We start from the raw sequence: 19715 nt of genomic DNA, 5'->3' as shown, positions 1-19715 counted from the left end.
GGTTTTTACATGATCTTAAAGTTGCAGAATAACTCTTGGTCAACATGAATTCAATGAATACAACTGGTGTTAATGTACCTTTTGCTTATTGTTTTAATCATAAAATAAATGTATGTTTTTTGTTATTTCTCGAGCAAACACAGCAAACAAGGAAAATGAAAATACTCCATGATTGGTTCTTGTTAGTTAATCCTCCAACATGAGGGACCCTTGCTAGGGTTGCCACCCACGACCAAGCCATGAAAATACCAGCTAAAGCCAGGGCCAGTCTTGCAAATTTACTGTAAATGAACTTGACAGTAAATTTTAATACCCTCTTGTTTTTGCTTTGTTTCACCCAAATTCATATTTAAGCTCTCTATCCCAATTGTCCAGAATGTGACACTACATTCCACCACTTCACATCATCTCTCATCCATTTACATCAATGGCCCCCCACCATTACATGATCACCTTGCCCCATTACGTTATCGTCCTGTCTCACAGATATGTAACTTTTATTTTAAAAAGGTGGTGCATTGCCCTGTTTAGCTATAGAAATAACAAAAAAAAATAGATTTTATTTCATGATTAAAACAATTGTCAAAAATGCATGTTCAGCTAAAGCTCTATTGCTTGAATAACGTTAAAATTATCTGTGGGTCTCCTGCTAAAACTGTACACTGCTCCCAGCAATCCCTAATATTCCTAGTGCAAAATTAAGCTCAGCTCATGTTTGTTACAATATGCTCCCCTCCTCAAGGGTGGTGCAAGGGATACCTGGGAGCAGGGAAAACACAGTAGGCCTCTGTGGGAAAGTACCTTGGGCTGGTTGCTTTAGCTGGTACCATAGTGATTTTAGGAAATGCCGAAAGAATCCCCCCCCCAGTGATATCCCCTATGCTCCTTTAAACCAATACTAGAAAAAAAAGGAATATTGGCATAACCAGTGTATATTCTTGAATACAAATGCACCAGAATATTTGTCTTTCGCTGCTTTCAACTATCTGCTTGGAAAGCTTTGTCAAGAAAGGAAACATATATTATTTTAACTCTAAAGTTTACAGACCATATTTTTTCATGAAGGGCCATGAGATTTTTAAATATTCTTTTCCAGTTCAGCCTAGCCTTTTCCAGTAGGATGGTGTTCCCAAGCTGTTCTCTTCTCCTCTCTGCAGCCCGTCATTGCAACAACACTTCAGAAATGATAGGTTAAAGATTAAATGGAAACATAGATTTAAAACAGCAAACTCCGTGTGGATGGCAGACAGAAGAGACAGAAGGACAGCATGGCATTGTGCTGTATGCATGCTAGCTGCCACTGACACAGGCTCCCTCTTCATTGCTGTGTCACTTTGGTAGAAGGCAGGCTGATTGGTGAAAGAACACGAAGATGTCAAAAAGGTGCTGGTAGACATTTCTTGGTTGCCTCAAGAAAATAAAGGGCATATCTGAACCTGTCAAAATGATTAATAGCTTTGAGAGTAGGATATGGGGGAGGAGGGGATGTGAAGGAGCAGTGGAAGGGAAAAGAAGTGAATATGTAAATAGAAAGAGTAATGGTTTTAGTCTGTGCAGCACAAATACATACTGTACTATGGAGAGGAGGAGGGTGAATAGAGCCATTCTACATTTCTTTATATAAAAGCTAATATTTGATGAGGTAAGCTTTAATACTGAGCAGATGTATACCTGTGGCAGGTGATAATTGGTATTTGGTGAGCATTGTATAATTAGATGCCTTGCAGAATATTTTTATGGAATTTAAAAGCCAACTCGGGAAGCACCTATGCCATATTGTTTTGATTTGGCTGAATACTGAATCCCACACTCACCCATTGAGAATAGAAATTAAATATTAACACTTCAAATTACAATTCCACTGCAATTACCCTAAAACCCCAAATTTTAGCATTGGTAGTATAATTATTAGTTAGTTTATTTAATTATTTGCCTTGCCCGACCCCAAATGAAGAATTTGGCCAAGTCCTGAATTAATATAGACCAGGGCCGGAACTAGGGGTAGGCAGAGACTGTCGGCTCGCATATCTATTGGCGCATGCGGGTCAGCATCCGTCCATTAGGGCATACTCGCTAGCGTCCATTTACACATGCGCACCAGCGTCCATTCGCTCATGCGCGCCAGCGCCCATTTGTGCATGCGCGCCAGCGTCCATTCGCTCATGCGCACCAGCGCCCATTCGTGCATGTGCACCAGTGTCGATTCGCGCGCACACGTCTGTTCGCACATGCGCACACCAAGTCGGCGCTGTGGCTGGCCAGGTTGCCTAGGGCGCCTGGCTGGCTCTGATAGACAAATACAAGAGGTCCTCAGCACTCAACCCATTATCAATATATTTAGCATATTGAGACATTTTGTGCCTTAAGCTACTAAAAATGATTTACCCTTTAAACAAAACAGAGATTATTTGTCCATACATTGCAATATAATTAAGCAGGCCAACTACTCAACTAGCAGTCCTACACTCAACTAGTCCTACACTCAACTAGTATCTGATTCATTAAGAATTCTGTTTCTTCATTATACATTTTACAAAGGGACTATGTTTTTACCTGCAACTTACTTGCTGCTTTCAAGGTTAAAACTCCCAAACATGGTTTCCCTTTTATTGGCCACCAGTGGGATCACCTGACTATAGCTGGAAAGGGTGGGAGCTACAACATGGAGCTGGTCACTGCTCCTATATAAACTATAACAAACAAGGGAATGTTGTGCTCACCACTAATATTCCCAAATGAATCAAAACCCTGATTTGCATTGCATGTGCAAATTAGTTTAAATGGTTGAAGAGAAGCATGCAAAAAATCTGAATTTGCTTGCCTGTGTGATGAAAAGTAAATTGATTTTAAGGATTCCGATTTTATTTGGCCAGGCACTTGGATTTGGCCAAATCTAAATCCTGCTGAATAAGGCTGAATCCTAAAATAAATTCAGAATTTGGCTCAGCCCACATTGCTTCCTCTAAAGTCATTGGTAATTCTGCTACTTTTTGTATATGGATGTAATTTTGTGCCAGATATGACTCTGGGCAATACATAAATCCAGGTTTGACTACCTATATTGAGATCTTTAATACTAACTGTTTTGCTGCAGAAGTCTAGAAAAGACAGAATGACAAGAGGTCACATGTGTCTTTGCATTCAACACAGAGCCAATACTTAATACAATACTGAAAGATTACTGGGCATTTTGGTGACTTCTCATTGACTAAATGAAGTGCACCATAGGCATATCTTTACTGAGCAGTTGCTTTGCTTGTGGTGAAGAAATGACAGTCACAAAAGAAACAAACTCTTAGATAATTTATGATTCCCCCATTTGATTCTTTCTGCAGACTTCATAGACAGAAAGCCTGGTATAAGAAATTGTAATTCTGGTCCTTGCACTGCTGTTATACTATATTTCCCATCGCTCTCTGTCTGAGAACAGGCTTTGGAGCCAAAGAATTTTTCCTTTGTCTTCACTATCTACAGCACTGGAAATGTTGCCTTGAAATAATATCTAGCTGATGAACCATGTCACTAAACTCACTTTCAGCTGCCCTTTAATATTTAGTCTGGTTAAATACGGGGATATCCAATTTGTATTTTCACTTGCTAGAACAATAACAAAAACAATATATCTTATTTATAGGGGATTTCACTATATGGATGTCTTAATTAGGGTTCTTGAATAGGAGCTTTCTGGCACAGCTGGTATACCTCAGGACAGGTATTACAGGTCAGCAGAAGAAATCCACCTGCCTTACACAATAGATGGAATTCACTGTTCCCAATCCCACCCTCGTCTCTGCTCTGACCTCTCTTCAGTTTCCCATTGTCCAGGAACAGGCATTAAAAATTGAAGATTCTATTAATGTGCAGCTAATTGTGGCTCTTGTGAAAAGCTTTCATTCTCTACTAACAACAAGAATAAAAGGAACACAGCAAAATGAGGAACTATAAATATTGTAAAAGTTGAGAGGAGACAATGGGGGAGTTAAAGAGCCCCTCTTTTTGCAACATTAACCTCCTTCCTACTATAACACAGGAGAACAGTGAAGAAAATAGGAACACTACAATGGGACCAAGACTGTCCATTCACTTTGTGTGCTGTTGGGCTGAACGTCTTCACTTTACAAGGTCAGTCTAAACACACACTACTGTTAAGAATGTTGCTATAGAAAAGTAGATATAGTAGCATGGTCTGACCCATTCATGTCAAGTCATCCTCCCACTTCTTATTTAACAGACAACTTATAGAAACCATGTTGTAAACTGGAATATGTATTTAAGAGAATACCTGTTTAAACAAGTATATTGCACAAGTTTTAATTCATACAATGGTGGCTGCTGTTACACAAATGTCATGCGACACATTTAGCAATGTTCTATTCAAACTAATGCTAGATCAGTCATCTTGTAATTATCAAACAATGTATAAAACTACAATTTAAACTGTTAACAAACATCAGAAGAGTAGACATGGTTCTGTTTGGATCACATATAGAAGAAATAATTTCCATAACCTGTATTCCCTCACTTGCTAAAATTCCATCTAACCCCTTCTTAGAGTTATCTAATGTATCAGCCAGTACGACTGATTTAGGGAGAGAATTCCACATCTCCACAGCTCTCACTGTAAAACACCCCGTCCGAATATTAAGACAGAACCTCCTTTCTTCTAATCGGAATGCGTGCACTCTTGTCAGCTGAAAGAACTTCCTGGTAAATAAAGCATTATATCCCCTTATATATTTATACATAGTTATCATATCCCTCTTAAGTGCCTTTTCTCCAGTGTGAACAACCCCAACCTGGCCAGTCTTTCCTCATAGCTAAGGTTTTCCATTCCTTTTACCAGCTTAGTTGCCCTTCTCTAGGGCCTCTCTAATTTAGTAATGTCCCATCTGAGCGCTGGAGACCAAAACTGCACGGCACATCAAATTTGTCTGACTTGACCTATATTTTATAAAGCCATGCTGATTACTGCTCATGATGCCATTCACTAGGACAACATTTTGAATGTGATCCCTTAACAAGTCTTCAAATAATTTGCCCACCACAGATGTCAAACTGACAGGCCTATAATTGTCAGGCTGAGATCATAATTCCTTTTTAAATATAGGAATGACATCAACTTTCCTCCAATCCATAGGTACCATACCAGATGAAAGAAAGTCTGAGAAATCAGAAATAGAGGCCAGTCTAAAACTGGACTAAGCTGCCTTAAAACCTGTGGATGCATTCCATCAGGAAACCGGAGAGTCTTCAAATGTGAATAAAGTGGTTTTTATTGATGCACTACATGTTTCAGACCCCTTGGGTCCTTCCTCTGGTGCAAGGGGTCCGAAACATGTAGTGCATCAATAAAAAACACTTTATTCACATTTGAAGACTCTCCGGTTTCCATTTTAGTTCATGTTACTGCAGTCGAGATAACTACTCCACCAACCTGTTGAAGAGTCAGAGTATTAAGTCATTTGGAGGATCGTGTGGGAATAGAAATTTGAATCCATTGTATCCCATCTGTCACTGGCACCAAGTTCACATTATTTTTTCTTAAAGCTTTATGAACTAGCATTCGATTTTCTCCCAGGCATTTTTTTAAGCACAGGGCACAGTCAGGGCTGACAGGACACCAGGAAAATACTTGTTGGACACCGCCAACCCAGGTGTGCTCTCCACCTGTAAACTCCCCCCATAACAGCCACAAGGAGGATATAAAAATTAAAAATGTACACAAGGGGTGGAGGGGTGGGAGGCCCACGACTGGGGTGATAGGCCCCTGCGGTGGCAGTCCCGGTGGTCCCCAGACACCCTAGTCCAACACTGGGCACAGTATTACCCTGCACCCTCCCCAACCACATAACTCCCTGTATGTCAAACCTATACATTCCACCATATTGGTTCCCCAATTTGCTTCAGTTTCTGAAGTGAATTGTTGATTTCAATTTTCCAGTCCTTTAGTCTAGTGACTTCAATGGTTCAGACTCAATATTAAGAGGTTTTTTTGAATATGTATTCTGGATTCAGTACACCTGCAATGTATCCAGGAGTCACTGGGGTATGTGATAGTCAGTACCATATTTGTAGACAGCATTGCCCTATGTATGCTCTCCCCACTTGCCCCCCCTCCTGTCCAACTGGTTCATGAGCATAGACACAGGCATTTGAGGGGTAACTGACCTCCCCCTTATCTCAACCACTGGATTTGACAGCAAGTATCCAGCAGTGGGCTGAGGGACTTCTAAAATTCTAAAAATAACTGTTTTCTATATAGGGCCCTGGCCCTCAGGTGTCTTTATGGAAAATATGACCCTAGCGATAACTGGTACAATGGAAAGGTAAAGGGTTAACATTGAAAGGCTTGTGTGGTTGAACTTGGGTTGGTATGGAGGATTGGCTAAACACAGTGGCATAAATAGATGGTACTGGGCCCAAAGCATTGGTAAAATGGCATATTCTATTAAAGGAGAAGGAAAGGCTTGCAGCACTTGGTGTGCTAAATGTTAGGCACCCCCAAGTGATAGTATTGACTCACCTGAAACCCCCGGGCCAATGTTCCTATCAGCAGAAAACTGCACCAGCCCGGGGTTATACCAGTGAGCACCACAGAGCGATCTTCTTCTGTCTTCTTCTTTCTTCAAATTTCCCGGGGCAAACGCATGCGCAGTTGAACAAAATAGCCGACTTTTTAGTTAAAGTTTGACTTTTGCTCTACTGCGCATGCTCATCCGCGCAAGACGGAGGAAGACGGAGGAAGACGGAAGAAAATCACTCCGTGGTGCTCACTGGTATAACCCCGAGCCGGTGCAGCTTTCTGCTGATAGGAGCACCGGCCCGGGGTTTCAGGTAATTCTTTGGGGGGTGACTAACATTTAGCACCCACAAGTGCTGCAAGCCTTTCCTTCTCCTTTAAGATTTTTTGAAATTGCTCATTGTTTATGACTTTACTGTGCCCCCTACACGCCTGTGCCCCCCTGCAACCACAGAGTTTGCTTCCTCTGTAGTTATGCCTTGTCTAGACATTTTCTCAAGTACATAAAGAGTTATGGCAAATTATTTCTGGCAACATTTTAGATAACTAGAAATTGTAAACTGATTTCCAATGTGTTCATATAATTTAGATTGTTGAAGAATATATAAACTCTTTTGGGAAACATATTTTATCTAATTTAAGTCATTCCATCAAATGGACCAGTGATGCATACCATCTGGCAAGACTTCGGTTACACACACAAGAAGCATATATATGCATTTACAGTTTTATATACAGATACGTGTACAGGTGTTGACTATGCACCTGTATGACTTATTTTATATATTTGACTATTTGACTGATTTGCACCCTCTAACTTTCCAAAGTCAACAACCCAAACAATCTTCGCTCCAATAATAATCTTCCCTATGGGCACTGTATCAGTAGTCTCTATGTTGTCGTACTGGGATTCCAGAGCAACAATTTTACAAACAGATGGGAGGTCATCATAGATTTAGGTGTTCAGAGCTAGAAAAAATTTTGATGTTTTTGTCAATTATCCTAGAGAGAGAATCAATTTAAAAAGAACAGACAGGATTCTTATTGGAAGGTCCTCTTGCATCACTTGCGCCACTTGCAATGGAGGGCTTGGTGATTTTTTACTGTACCGCAATAGCACACATTGCTTTTTGCCACCCATGACATTTCTAGCTTGCTGTCAGGCAGAATAATGCTCCTAAATAACCCCTCATTAGACACATTCATCCTCACATTCATCCATGCTCTGGCATGGTCTTTGCTGCCTACCAGCCAGCTAATATTTGCTTGGATGGCAAAACAACTGCCATTGCCCTAATGAATCCACCTCTGTGGTTGCTGGCCTACAGCTACCACGATGTGTTAACTAATAATATACTACATGGAGTCCAGCATCATCTAGGTGGAGCAACACTGCTATGGAAGGTTTATGTCCACTTTAATTTTAACTGCAGGTGAATGACTCAAGCCTTAATAAAAGATGTGCAAAACCCTGAGCATTCTGGGGTACTTAAAGGGACAGTATACAACCCTTTTCAACATGAGCTGAATAAATAGGGCATGTGTTGAATTTACTTTTTTGTCTATTGTTTTAATTAGGATATTTATATGGTTTTTGTTATTTCTGGCAGTAAACAAGAATACAAAGCCAGTTTCACTTTAGCACTTCCTGATTCCTAAGCACTTCAAAAGAGATGATTTAACTAATTACCAGTTCACCGGGAAGCCCCTGATAGTGAGCTGCTTCTTAAAAGACTGTTGCTTAGATAAGGAAAAGGTTTGTTTATTTAAAGGTAGATAGGGAGCTCTAAACAAATTGCTCTGTTTATAAAAGGAAGGGGGTTAAGGTCAGAGAAAATAAAATTTACAATGGCAACAAAAAAAAAAGAAAAATATTAGGCAGATAGGCAGAATGTAATTTCATTAAGTCCCATTATACTGCCCCTTTAATGGTCTGTGCTCTCCCCTAATTAAATAAATAAGTCTTGCCATGTATATAGTATATAGAGAAAATCCCTAAATAATGTTATTTGCATCCAATAAAAGGCCATTTTAGCTATTGCATTTCTTGTTTTCCTTGTCATAAATCTTGAAATAAAATTAATGTTTTGGAGAGGGCAATAGCGCAGTCTTTGTCCTCTAGAGTCACAGCAGAGTTGGATTTCAGGGGGAACAATCTGATGAAGATACCTAACGCTGTGATTAATGAACCTTTCACCTTCACAATGTAAAATGAGACATGAGGGGTAGAAAACATCTGATCTTACCATGATGAACACATGCCAAGTAAGTTCTAATTACTGCTTTGCAAAGTCAAATATTTGTTGCAAGCAGAGGAATAATTGGTAATGGCAGTGGCGGGGGTGAGAGGAAGAGAATCGGAAGTGCATGGTGTCGTAGCGTAAGTGGAACAGATGCCCATACGCCTTGGGGAAACACAGCTTTCTTTTTACAAATCAGAGCTTTAAATTACAAGGTTTTTACCAAAGAGAACAGTTGTGGCAAGTCGTCTGCTCTCATTTGCGTAATGGTTTCTGTCACTGGTGATTAGACACAGGATGAAGTAAAAGAAATTTGACAATTAGGAATGAGGAATCATTAATCTGAATCTTAAGAGGATGGAAGAATGAGGAAAAGAAAGACAAAACAAACAAATAGAATGACAAACCTGTGCTTCCAGTTAAAAGCATAATTATAATGCCTGGAAGGTGGATGTGTGAGAATCAGTGTTGAAGGCAGATGGAAGTCAGCAAGTGATTTACTGATCGAGTTCATATTCATAGCCAGTTATCAGCAGCTAATGATAATTATCTATAGTCATTACTGTGTCTCGGAACAAATTGGGAGAGCTGAATATTTCGGCTGTGGACGAGAGAGTGACTTACTTGATATGTGTCACAGATATTGAATATGTCAGAATTGCAGCTGCACTCATTGGGGATATTAAGAACCAAAGCAAAATTTCTGGTTATTCTGGATTCCATAGGTCATGTATTGAGAATAAGTGCATTATACAGGTATAGATCAGCTATGTACAAGTTTCTTCTGACAATCCAACCCATTGAGCTCTAGAACTGATGTTTGCTTGGCAAATTTATAACAATGCAGCTTCTGAAATGGTGGGTGATATTCTGTGCAGCTCCAGCTTGATTGCACTTTTCTTAGGAAACCTGTTACAGAGGCATATAGACTACAGAAACTATTACTGTACAAGCCACCTCAAGAGCACAGAGCTAACAAAATGCTTAATATACAAATGTAAGAGGCTAATTGGACATGTCTGCTGGCAAGTAGTTTGGAAAAGTTACTGCCCAGTTATGGGGTCATGGACTTTTTTCATGTTTTTTTTTTTTTATTAAAGCACCATCTGCGGTAAGATCGTATGTTTTTCCTTCTTATTTTTGGATTTACTCCTCAAGTCCAAAAAACTGGAAGGTTAATAGGCATCCAAAACACTGCAAGCAGCCAGCAATTGAGGTAGATCCAGTTGTACACTGCCAAGTAGAGATGATTTTCCAGTTATATATATTATCTGAATGGCCAGTGAAATGATTCTTTAAGTTGCATTCATTGGGTCCACAGCCATGGAAAGCAGAAACAAATATTACTAAACAATATTGCTTTCATAATCCACCTTTATGTTTTGGGCTTCAGCTTTAACCATTACATTTACATTAGTTGCATAGTTAAATCCATACATACACACACTTACATCAACCCCTCCATACACTCACATAAACGATATACTGTATACACCAATATCTATACTAATTGTAAATTTTAGCATCACATTTGCCTATGATATGCTTGTCCAAGAAAACATCCAAGCCACTCTTTAAAGCATTGGCAGAATCATCATCACAACATCACCCAGCAGTGCATTCCACAACCTCATTGTCCTTACTGTGAAGAACCACCTACATTGCTTCAAATGAAAGTTCTTGTCCTCTAGTCTAAAGTGGAGGCCTTTGGTGCGATGATACATTTTATGGGGAAAAAAGGTCCCCCGCTATTTGTCTATAATGTCCTGCAATATACTTGTAAAGAGTAATCATCATTACACTGCATACTCAAGGTGAGGTCTTACCAGGGACCTATAAAGAGAGAAAATGAGGTTTTCATCCCTTGAGTTTATGCCCTTTCTTATACAAGACAGAACTTTATTTGCTTTAGTGGCCACAGAATGACACTGCCCGGAACAGTTATCTACAAAACCCCGTAGATCCTTCTCAGTTAAAGGGATACTGTCATGGGGAAAACATTTTTTTTCAAAATGAATCAGTTAATAGTGCTGCTCCAGCAGAATTCTGCACTGAAATCCATTTCTCAAAAGAGCAAACAGATTTTTTTATATTCAATTTTGAAATCTGACATGGGGCTAGACATATTGTCAATTTCCCAGCTGCCCCAAGTCATGTGACTTGTGCTCTGATAAACTTCAATCACTCTTTATTGCTGTACTGTAAGTTAGAGTGATATCACCCCCTCCCCCCCCCCAGCAGCCAAACAAAAGAACAATGGGAAGGTAACCAGATAGCAGCTCCCTAACACAAGATAACAGCTGCCTGGTAGATCTAAGAACAACATTCAATAGTAAAAACCCATGTCCCACTGAGACACATTCAGTTACATTGAAAAGGAAAAACAGTAGCCTGCCAGAAAGCATTTCTCTCCTAAAGTGCAGGCACAAGTCACATGACCAGGGGCAGCTGGGAAATTGACAAAATGTCTAGCCCCATGTCAGATTTCAAAATTGAATATAAACAAATCTGTTTGCTCTTTTGAGAAATGGATTTCAGTGCAGAATTCTGCTGGAGCAGCACTATTAACTGATTCATTTTGAGAAAAAAATTTTTTCCCATGACAGTATCCCTTTAAGGAAACTCCCAACACACTGCCATTTAGTTTATAACTTGCATTTATATTATTTTTGCATAACCTTGCACTTACATTGAAACTCATTTTCCAGTTTGTTGCCCAGTATTCTAATCTCATGAAATCACTCTGCAAAGTGACAGCATCCTGCATGGAACTTATAGTTCTGCACAATTTAGTATCATCAGCAAAAAAAGAAACAGTATTTCCAATGCCCACCTCCAGGTCATTAATAAACAGGTTAAACAGCAAAGGGCCAAGGACAGACCCCTGCAGTATTCCACTGGTCCAATTAGAAAATGTACTGTTTACAACAACTCTCTGTAAACTTTCGTCCAGTTCTCTATTCAAGTACAAATACAATGTTCCAGATCAATATTTCGTAATTTAACCAGTAATCTTCTGTGTGGTACTAAATCAAATGTTTTAGAAAAGTCTAAGTAGATCACTGCCATCTCAGAGTCGAGGGTTCCTGCTCGCCTCCTCATAAAAATAAATATAATTAGTTTGGCAAGAACTATTACGCAGAAAACCATACCCACAGAATTATTGTTTTTAAAGAAGTCAAGTGTCCTACCCAGCCTTGATAATATATTGGTGTTTTCTAAAGGGCTGTCCTGAAATATTTAATTGTTGATCAATGTTGTTTAAATTCCCTTTAACTGTGGTTTTATGACTTACATCAAGTGTATTCTTTAAGACTCCCAGTGTAAGGATCAATATTTGGGCAGATATGGGTTAGACAGGCTGCTGGGAGGGCCCCATAAATACATTGCCAACTTATTTATATCAAGTGTATTCTTTAAGACTCCCAGTGTCAAACTGGCATAAGGATCAATATTTGGCCAGATATGGGTTAGACAGGCTGCTGGGAGGGCCCCATAAATAAGCTGCCAACTCAGATTTTATCAGCTTGGAAGCCAAAAAGGCACGTGTCTTGGACACAATGTAAAGAGATGCAATAGGGGGGGTTACAATTGACAGCTAAGAAAGTGACCGGAAAGGGGGGGAGCACATGGCCCTGGGTGGGTGTTGGTCGAAGGTGTTGAGCAAGCAGCAGATGGGCAGACTGAAGGGGGACTGGTGAGCAAGTGCCAGGTCAATACTACTCGGCCCAGCTCAGTCACCAGAAACAAGAAATGCCATTGCCATTTAATATGCTTCTATGTGGTAACTATTTAAAGGACTTTGTTTTGCTTAAGTTAAAGCATACCATTTTAATAACAACAGAATCTTGATTAGGAAATAATAATAAGCAATGTGATTTTGTGCTGTTATTGGAAATGAATTTCTTTGCAAAATGTGTATTGTACTTATAATCAATAAAGCATTATCTTTTAGTCTTGCATCTTTTCTTACTTTTAGTGAGGATAAAAATGAATGATTACATATTTGTGGCCTCATGCTTTGTATTAGGGTCTCATCAGAAGTCTGCCTTTGCTTTGCCCTTTTCAGTCCTGTGCCAGTGAACCAGCTGGTGGACAAACGGATCTTCGATTTACAGCTTTGCACAAAAACAGATTAAAAAAAACAATTCACTTGCATTTTTTTCAATAGAGTATCTACCAGTTCTCAGCAACACCAATAAACAACATGTTAGCAAAATCAAATCAAAAATTGTTTACAGTATGTGCATCTATGTGCTTGTGAGGCTTGCTAGATATCGTAACACCATCCTGCAATATCACCCCTACATCTCATTATTCATTACACTGCATATTTCCAGAAGTCAAAAACATTTCTCGTTTATATTCAAGAACAGCAGAACCGAGAAGGTCATAGCCGCAGTTCTTCTGCAAAAACTTCCTGCACAACAAGCAACTAGAGAAGGCAACAGCTTTTGTGGTCATTCCAAATGCACCTAGTTCAGTTACAAACCTTGCATAACAGACCTCTGCTGAAAATTCTGTAAGTGCATTCATTAAAACAATAAGTACAATAATTAAAAGAATTGGTAGAATGCATTTTAAACAAACATTCTATTTATTTTGTTGATATATATGTGTGTGTGTGTGTGTTTACTGCTCCTTTAAAGGAGTTAGAAATTAATCAGTTGATTTACATTCTGTTGATATTTTGTGAACTTCAGCAATACTTTGACTAGTGGACAGACTAATCATGATATGATTCATAGGTCAAAAATAACAAGTTAGCACTGTTTTTACTGTCATAAAGTGAGCCCTGTAAAAGGTGTACCTCTCTCTTTTGCAATCAACATGACCATTTTGAATAATTCTAAATGCACTTTACTGATGAGCCCCAGTGAAAGAAGTCAGCAGTTTCCATCTGATGTGTAACTGGCCAGGCTGCACTTTAAAACCCAGAGATGAGTTTGAGTCTGATAGGGCATTTCATGAAAATAGAAATTTTAGGAGCAAAACTGGTCCTCTTCCCCAGGATTCATTCCGCTTTGTATATAAATGCAAAAGAGAGTGTCCTTACTAAAAATATTTTATGAGGTTACAACTGCCTAACATGCACTCATTTCTTGCATAGTTTTATTAAGGAAGTTCGGCACGAGTTTAATACAGCTATGTACATTTTCTTCAAAGGAAGTTTACAATAGGGTAAACACTTTGTATGAAATACATTGTTACTGGTGTACCCAGAGCTTACATACAGAATTTACACCAAAGGGAAACCTGAGCACTATTTCACACATGACATACACATAAATGTAATTTAATTTTTCCCCATAAAACTGTACAGTTTTTGTTGAACTTCTTTCGTCCACAATCAAGTTTATTTTCTTTTTTAAATAACTTTTCATGAATAAAGATTAATTGGTGTAACACAGTTACATGCCAAGCAGGAGATAATTTTTTTCCTGACTACAGGGGCACGATGCAAAGTGCAAAAAAAAATAATACATAACGGGGGGGGGGGGTTCACACTTTTCACCCTGCACACAGTGAGCTCATGTGTCCATAGGTCCTTGCGTTCCAGGATTAAGGGAAAGGACCTGCAATTCTTTAATGAATACTGTTCTGGCTGTGTTCGGTTGTGCCATATTCGTAACGGCAAGGCACCAGTATGTATAGAGGAGCTCCATCCAACCATAACTTGGAAGTCATGCCAATACACAAGTTAGAGCAGGGGTCACCAACCTTTTTTGCCCATGAGCCACACTGAAACGCAAGAAGAGATGGGGAGCAAAACAGCCATGAAAAAAGTCCCTGAGGAAGTCAAATAAGCAGAGCCGGGCCAACCCAGCCAGGCGCCCTAGGCAACCGGCTTAGTGTGGGCTCAATCACGCATGCGCGAATCTACGTGCCAGCGCGAATCTACGCGCATGCGCGCAACCGTATTTAAACGAAAATTAACAGCGGCAGCCAGGGAGACACAGGACCGGACATGGGGTAGGCGACAGAGCAGGTACGTGCCTGGCGCCCCCTCAGCTGTGCGCCCTAGGCACGTGCCTACTCTGCCTACCCCTAGTTCCGGCCCTGCAAATAAGGGTTGTGATTGACTATTTATTAGCCCCTGTGTGCACTGGCAGGCTACAAGAGGTTCTCTATCTGACTATACACCTAGATTTTATACAATCAAAACTTGCTTCCAAGCCAGGAATTCAAAAATAAGCACCTGATTTGAAGCCACTGGGAGAAACATCCAAGGGGTTGGTGAGCAACATGTTGCTCACTAGCCACTGGTTGGGGATCACTAAGTTAGAGGGTTGCAATGAGATACTGAGTACAGCAAAACACGGCTGCAAGTGTTTTTGAATGAGCACTATTTTGCACCCCTTAGTGCTCTAGCATTTATTCAACTTAAATGATTTTGTGTCTGAAGACATTTGTATGATTATTGTGCCCCATGTTTCCTTATATAAACCAAAATAAAGCAGCGTATCAATTAGTGGATTTTTTTGATTTCCATTAAAATGAATACTTAGAAACCCTTAAACTTCACCTTCAGTGTCCACTTTCTCCAGAGTGCTTTTATTCTTAGGCCCCATGTTTTTATGAAGGTAATTTAAGTTCTGTTTGCTGTTTCAGCCTTGACCAAGCAAACATTGTGTCTTCTATATCATCCTATTAGAATATAGAAGAAAGAAAGCTTAGCGTATACATTTGGGGGGGGGGGGGTAGATAAGCTGTCAATGGCAGGGACAATACCATAGATTTTTTTCATAGCCTCTACAGAGATACCATTTGCAAGCATAGGTGCCCCTGTTCTACTTCTGAAGGGAATTTATGAATATAATGGCCCTTTTAAACAAATGTTTGGCAATGCTTAGCTTGGCAAAAAACTGGGCAAGTGGGCAGGGTGATCACATAGAGGTGGAGCAGTGACACATAGGACCAGCACCATGGTCATATTGAACAGGTTCAAAACAGTAAAGGTGGTAAACTTAACTGAAGTTCAAGAAACAACCACCAAACACCTAAACTGAACTATGTCCATGTTTACAGGGTAATATGAGCAAGTCAGGATTGCTCAGTAATTTTCCTATGTTAGAAAACAGCAAGATCAATGACAAAAAATAAACATTTCTAAACAACATTATCTGTATTCTTCAGAATATATTGGGAATGACTCTCTACGTTATCCATCACTCTACTCTCTATCCATCATATTTTTACCCCCAATCTGTACCTATGCCAACGGCAACCAAAAGAATCCATCATATTGCCCCAATTTGCATCTGTTCCAGCAGTAGCCAAAAATCCATCATATTGCCCTCAAACATCTGTGTATCTGTGCCAGCAGCCACCATATTGCCCCATGTACCTGAGCCAGCAGCAGCCAATCCCTTATAATGCCCCCAATCTGTACCTGTGCCAGCATCAGCCAAAAATACACACTATTGCCTCCATATATGTACTTGTGCCAGCAGCAGCCAAATATCCATCATATCATCTGTTTACGTGTGCAAGTAGCAGCAGAGATATTGCCCACAAATATGTACCTGTGCCAGCTGCTGCCAAAAGGGAGCTGGGGAGTGATTCTGTCTGGAACAGGGAGTTTATAAAGTTGAAAAACTATTAAAGGCCAAGCAAATCAGGGTTTAAAAAATAAAGAAAGGAAATTACCCATAAAAGTGTGCCCCGCCCATTATTGTGCCGTAGGTGGGCGCCTACTCTGCCTGCCCCTAGTTCCAGCCCTGCAGGGAGGGAAGGCAGAACAGAGGAGACAGGGAAAGCTCTCAGTCTAATATGTACTACATACAGTGACACAGTGCTGGTGCGCCATTAGCATTTTGAATAAAGTGTGAACAGGTGAACAATGTGGACAGTTTCAGTCTGGGTCTCAGGTGTGAACAGTACAGGCTTTAGGGGAGTGAACAATAGAGGTGTCACAAGTGTGAACAATGCAGGGGGATCACAAGTGTGATACAGGGGATTAGAGTCTGAATTTGAGGTTTAAACAATGCAGGGGCCAGTTTATATCTACAGTGATACCTTTTAAAGTTTACATATGGTAAACAGACACAGCATCTGGGGGGCCAAAGAAGGGGGGTCGCGGGCCACCAGTTGGACAGCCCTGCCCTAAACCATGATACTGAACAATCTTTGCTTTCAGATCTTTTGAGAGTTGCTTTGAGGATCCCATGCTGTCACTCTTCAGAGGAGAGTCAAACAGAAGCACAACTTGCAATTGGCCACCTTAAATACATTTTCTCATGATTGGACACACCTGCCTATGAAGTTTGAGGTTTAACAAGCTAATTCAACCAATTTGGTGTTGCCAGTAATCAGTACTGAGCAGTTACATGCATTCAAATTAGCAAAATTACAAGGGTACCCACATTTTTGCACAGCCAGTTTCTCACATTTGATTTAATTTCATACAACTAAATACTGCTTCACTAAAAATCTTTGTTCAGAAAACACCTCAGATGTTCCTGGGAAATAAAAGACATACCACTGATCTTTTTTGTTGAAAGCTGAGAGGGGTTCCCAAACTTTTTCATATAACTGTACATTACTGGACAGTAATAGGCATGAGAACAAGGAAATGTGGATCCCCTAAATTACCATTTAACAGTAAGGATAATTCTAATGGTTATAGCAAAGGTCTGACTGAGGTAAAGTATGGTAAAGTAATAAATTAATGTATTTTCCAAAGAAATAAATCAAACAGTAAATAAATAAATAAAATCACCTATCTGTAGAGTTCATCCACAGACTTTAGAGTACAATAATAAAGTGCTAGAAGCGATAAATAAGTGATTGTGCTTGAAATTACTCAGATGACAGGTTAATTAATTAAATAAATCAAATGGCCTTGTATGAAAGTAAGTTAAAAAAACACCAAACAGCTAAAATCCTGACTAGTCAGGAAAATTGGAAAAATTGGATAGAGGGTGGAGTTGTCCCGTAAGCTAACTCCCTAGTAACTGCCTAGACAACACAAAGTTGTAGGCAGGACATTGTAACCGGGACTGTGGCCTCGTTAGTTAACCTCACCCTATTCTCAGGAGAGGCTAGATATACCCTAAAAAGCCACAAACCCACAGCCCCTTAAAATGGAAAGAAGATTGTAGGATTAGAGAAGGAAGGATTGTGCCAGTGGACTCCAACCCCACACCCGCAATTGACCCCGACCAAACTGATATAGAAAAAAGGTTATTTAAAAATACAAGTTTAAAAAGTAAGAGAATGCCAACGCATTTAGCTTAGAAGCTTTATCAAGGCGTGAATGACTGCTCGTGATGCCGGTTTTAGAAATAGACTTCCGCATTAGGCGTCATCATAAAGGTCTCGCGAGAACTTAGCCTGTATTGGTGCGCAAAGGAGTAACCGACATGTCATCATTACATCGAGGGACATGCTTGCTTGGTTACTCCCCGTTTTTAAATAACCTTTTGTTCTATATCAGTTTGGTTGGGGTCAATTGGGGGTGTGTTGTTGAGTCCGCTGGCACAATCCTTCCTTCTCTAATCCTACAATCTTCTTTCCATTCTAAGGGGCCATGGGTTTGTGGCTTTTTAGGGTATATCTAGCCTCTCCTGAGAATAGGGTAAGGTTAACTAACGAGGCCACAGTCCCGGTTACCCTGTCCTGCCTACAACTTTGTGTTGTCTAGGCAGTTACTAGCCAGTTAGCTTATGGGACAACTCCACCCTCTATCCAATTTTTCCAATTTTCCTGACTACTCAGGATTTTAGCCGTTTGGTGTTTTTTTTAACTTACTTTCATACAAGGCCATTTGATTTATTTAATTAATTAACCTGTCATCTGAGTAATTTCAAGCACAATCACGTATTTATCGCTTCTAGCACTTTATAATTGTATGACTTGTACTCCAAAGTCTGTGGATGAACTCTACAGATAGGTGGTTTATTTATTTACTGATTAATTTATTTCTTTGAAAAATACATTAATTTATATTGTAATTTATAAACTTTGTACAATCAGTTTATTTGTAATTGGGTATTTCTTTATCAATGAATTAACACTTGCTCTACTTGGCTTTTTAAAATTTACGAAGTATTAGTTTAGAGATCAATCAATTAATGGTATATCCAACACTTTAATCACATTATAAACGGGCACTTATACAATTATATAATTTACTTTATTCTATTTTGTGTCAAGCAAGATTTCTTACCTTATATACTTTTTGAACTTTTACTTTTAGCTATAGACGAGGTTCTTCTCTTACCATACTTACAGTAATAGGCATGCCCATGTCCATTCAGTGGCTCATCTAGAATGTATGTGTGCCCTTGGTTTGTGTGAGCATGGTTTCATACTAGCCAAATTGACCGACCCTACTACTCAGAATAGCAGTGTTTCCATAAAGCACATAAAAAATATTTATTTTTCATGAAATGTCTATTTATATGAAAGTTTTATAGATATGGACTATTTTATTTACAGGTATAGGACCTGTTATACAGACTGCTTGGGATCTGGGGTTTTCTGGATCCTTTTGTATTTTGGATCTCCATACCTTAAGTCTACTAAAAATAATTTAAACTTTAAATAAACCCAATATGATTGTTTTGCCTCCAAAAATAATTCATTATATGTTAGTAGGGATCAAGTACTAAGTACAGTTTCATTGCTAGAGAGAAAAAGGAAAATCATTTTAAAACATTTGAAGTACTTAATTATTATGAAGTCTATTGGAGACAGCCTTTCTGCAATTCGGAGCTTTCTGCAAAACAGGTTTCTGGATGACGGATCCTATACCTGTACTATATTTTTTTTAAAAAAACTACAATGTTCACGGAGTAGCTTCTCTTTTAAGCACAATACAGACTCAGTACCTACTGAATTACATAGCAAATAAAAAGATTTATATATACAGGTTTGGGACCCAGAATGCTCGGGACTGGAGGTTTTCTGGATAACGGATCTTTCTGGAATTTGGATCGTTATACCTTCTA

The sequence above is a fragment of the Xenopus laevis genome, chromosome 7L (assembly GCF_017654675.1).
Source record: "Xenopus laevis strain J_2021 chromosome 7L, Xenopus_laevis_v10.1, whole genome shotgun sequence".
Taxonomy (NCBI): domain Eukaryota; kingdom Metazoa; phylum Chordata; class Amphibia; order Anura; family Pipidae; genus Xenopus; species Xenopus laevis.
This window is presented reverse-complemented; position numbering follows the sequence as displayed.